General features: G+C 55.6%; 1 protein-coding gene across 2 annotated transcripts in view; it reads right to left on the bottom strand.

The window, feature by feature from the left end:
- Positions 1-2,961, bottom strand: part of pomt1 (protein-O-mannosyltransferase 1) — a 43,902-nt gene extending 40,941 nt beyond the window's left edge. For both annotated transcript variants that reach the window (XM_043720543.1, XM_043720542.1), the window contains exon 1: positions 2,817-2,961. The gene's annotated coding sequence lies outside the window, so the exon portion shown is untranslated. The remainder of the gene's footprint in view (positions 1-2,816) is intronic.
- Between the last annotated feature and the right edge of the window lie 548 nt (positions 2,962-3,509).

Consider the following 3,509-nt stretch of genomic DNA (forward strand, 5'->3'; position numbering starts at 1 on the left):
TAAATCAAACATCCACAAAAGCTCGCTTCGTCTCTTAATCTGATGAAACATGAGCGGCAGAGAACTCCTACATTCCAGTATTTCAAGACAAGTAACAATTTAGTTTCCGAACTTATACAGTGCAGACTAAACAACAACTATTCACAAATCCAAGCCTCCCTTTTCCTCACTACGTGCGGTGAAGAAGGCATATGGCGTACTGGCTTTTATTGGTAGAGGAATTGAGTTCTGGAGTACTGAGGTCATGTTGCAGTTGTATAGGACTCTGGTGCGGCCACATCTGGAGTATTGTGTGCCATACTATAGGAAGGATGTGGAGGCACTGGAACGTGTGCAGAGGAGGTTTACCAGGATGTTGCCTGGTATGGTAGAAAGATCGTATTAGGAAAGGCTGAGGCACTTGGGGTTGTTTTCATTGGAGGAAAGAAGGTTTAGGGGTGACTTGATAGAGGTGTACAAGATGATTAGGGGTTTAGATAGGGTAGACAGTGAGAATGTTTTTCCACGTATGGAGTCAGCTATTACGAGGGGTCATAGCTTTAAATTAAGGGGTGGTAGGTATAGGATAGATGTTAGGGGTAGGTTCTTTACTCAGCGGGTCGTGAGTTCATGGAATGCCCTGCCAGTTGCAGTGGTGGACTCTCCCTCTTTATGGGCATTTAAGCGGGCATTGGATAGGCATATGGAGGATAGTGGGCTAGTGTAGGTTAGGTGGGCTTGGATCGGCGCAACATCGAGGGCCAAAGGGCCTGTACTGCGCTGTATTCTTCTATGTTCTATGTATAGTGAGAGGACTCGAGCACAATTGCAGCGATGTCTTGCTGTAATTATATGGATCTTGGTGCGAGCACACTGGAAATTTGTGAAGTTTTGGTCTCCTTATGGGAGGAAATATGGTCGGACCACCTGTACTGCGCTGTATTCTTCTATGTTCTATGTATAGTGAGAGGACTCGAGCACAATTGCAGCGATGTCTTGCTGTAATTATATGGATCTTGGTGCGAGCACACTGGAAATTTGTGAAGTTTTGGTCTCCTTATGGGAGGAAATATGGTCGGACCATTGAGGGACTGCAATGAAGATGGAGCAAACAGATTCCTGGGATGGCAAGACTGACATATGAAGAGACACCTCATTGGTTAGGATCATATTCACTGGAGCATGGACCATACAAGCGTCAGGCAATGACCATCTTCAACAAGAGAAAATCCAACAGTGCCCCTTGATTTTCAATTACACTGTTATCACTTAATCCCCCACTATCAATATCGTGGGAGTTACCATTGGTCAGAAACTGAATAGACTCGCCACATAAACACAGTGGCTACAAGAACAGGTCAAAGGCTAGAAACCTTACAAGAAGTAACTCACCTCCTGATTTCCCAGTGCTTATTAACCATCTACAAAGCATAAGACAGGAGTGTAATGGAATGCTCCCCACCTGCCTGGATGGGGGTGCAGCTCCAACAACACTCAAGAACTGACAGTGTGACATCCACATGCCCAAAGAGGGGAAGATTGACACCCACAGCCTCTGAAGGGCAGCATGACATGAACATACCACAAACAGAGGGGGGTAAGACCCCCACATCACCACCAGAGACATGGGGTAGGACCGAGAGACACAGTGGGAACAACCACCCCAACACATCCCTACAGTCAGGGGGGTATCACTCCACACCCACAGTCAGGGGTATCACCCCCCCTACTCTTCACACCCACAGTCAGGGGGGTATCACCCATCCCCACACCCACAGTCGGGGGGGTATCACCCCCCCACACCTACAGTCGGGGGGTATCACCCCCCCCCACACCCACAGTCGGGGGGTATCACCCCCCCCCACACCCACAGTCGGGGGGTATCACCCCCCCCCACACCCACAGTCGGGGGGTATCACCCCCCCCCACACCCACAGTCGGGGGGTATCACCCCCCCCCACACCCACAGTCGGGGGGTATCACCCCCCCCCACACCCACAGTCGGGGGGTATCACCCCCCCCCACACCCACAGTCGGGGGGTATCACCCCCCCCCACACCCACAGTCGGGGGGTATCACCCCCCCCCACACCCACAGTCGGGGGGTATCACCCCCCCCCACACCCACAGTCGGGGGGTATCACCCCCCCCCACACCCACAGTCGGGGGGTATCACCCCCCCCCACACCCACAGTCGGGGGGTATCACCCCCCCCCACACCCACAGTCGGGGGGTATCACCCCCCCCCACACCCACAGTCGGGGGGTATCACCCCCCCCCACACCCACAGTCGGGGGGTATCACCCCCCCCCACACCCACAGTCGGGGGGTATCACCCCCCCCCACACCCACAGTCGGGGGGTATCACCCCCCCCCACACCCACAGTCGGGGGGTATCACCCCCCCCCACACCCACAGTCGGGGGGTATCACCCCCCCCCACACCCACAGTCGGGGGGTATCACCCCCCCCCACACCCACAGTCGGGGGGTATCACCCCCCCCCACACCCACAGTCGGGGGGTATCACCCCCCCCCACACCCACAGTCGGGGGGTATCACCCCCCCCCACACCCACAGTCGGGGGGTATCACCCCCCCCCACACCCACAGTCGGGGGGTATCACCCCCCCCCACACCCACAGTCGGGGGGTCAGGGGGGTATCACCCCCCCCCCCCACCCACAGTCAGGGGGGTATCACCCCACCCCCACCCCCACCCCCCCACAGTCAGGGGGGTATCACCCCCCCGCTCTATCTGTCTCCCTCCCCTGAGGAGGCGGTGGTTGTGGTCTGGGGGGTGGGGGGGTGTTGGGCCTGTCCTCGGGGGGGGGGTGTTTACCTCAGCTCGGGCCCCCGGGTGCGGTGTTGGCGGCGGCCCGCTGCCTGCGAGCGGACTCTCGGCCCCGGCCGGCGAGAGGCAGGCAGTGAGGGAGGGGGCGGGGCTACGTGCTGAGGTCATCAGAGACGTGTCCCCATGGCAGCCATGTCCTCATAGTAACTCCACGCCCCATGGCAACCTGGTCCCCATAGTTACCCCCATCCCATGGCAACCTGGTCCCCATAGTTACCCCCATCCCATGGCAACCTGGTCCACATAGTTACCCCCATCCCATGGCAACCACGTCTCCAAGGTAACCCCTGCCCCTTGGCAACAATGTCCTCATTGTAACCCCTTCCCAATGGCAAGGGTCTCCATCGTAACCCCTGTACCTTGGTAACAAAATCTCCATAGTAACCCACCCCATGGCAACCATGTGACAATGGTAAACACAACCTATGGCATCAGTCACCCATGGTAACCCCAGTTCAAGCAAACTGTGCAGCTATTTTAAAGGGAGATTGTTAACTGTGATTTGTGGATAAAATGCATTTAAGCTTGCTGCAGAGATACTGGGGGTGTGTATATTCCTGTTGTTATTTTATTATAAAGTGTAGAATTTCACAATAAGGAAGTGATGGAGTGATCTCTTGGAATGGCTGGTATATATAGTAGTTTCTGACTATGTGGGAACAATGCTCCCACTCCATTGCA

The sequence above is a fragment of the Chiloscyllium plagiosum genome, chromosome 30, assembly GCF_004010195.1.
Source record: "Chiloscyllium plagiosum isolate BGI_BamShark_2017 chromosome 30, ASM401019v2, whole genome shotgun sequence".
Lineage (NCBI taxonomy): Eukaryota > Metazoa > Chordata > Chondrichthyes > Orectolobiformes > Hemiscylliidae > Chiloscyllium > Chiloscyllium plagiosum.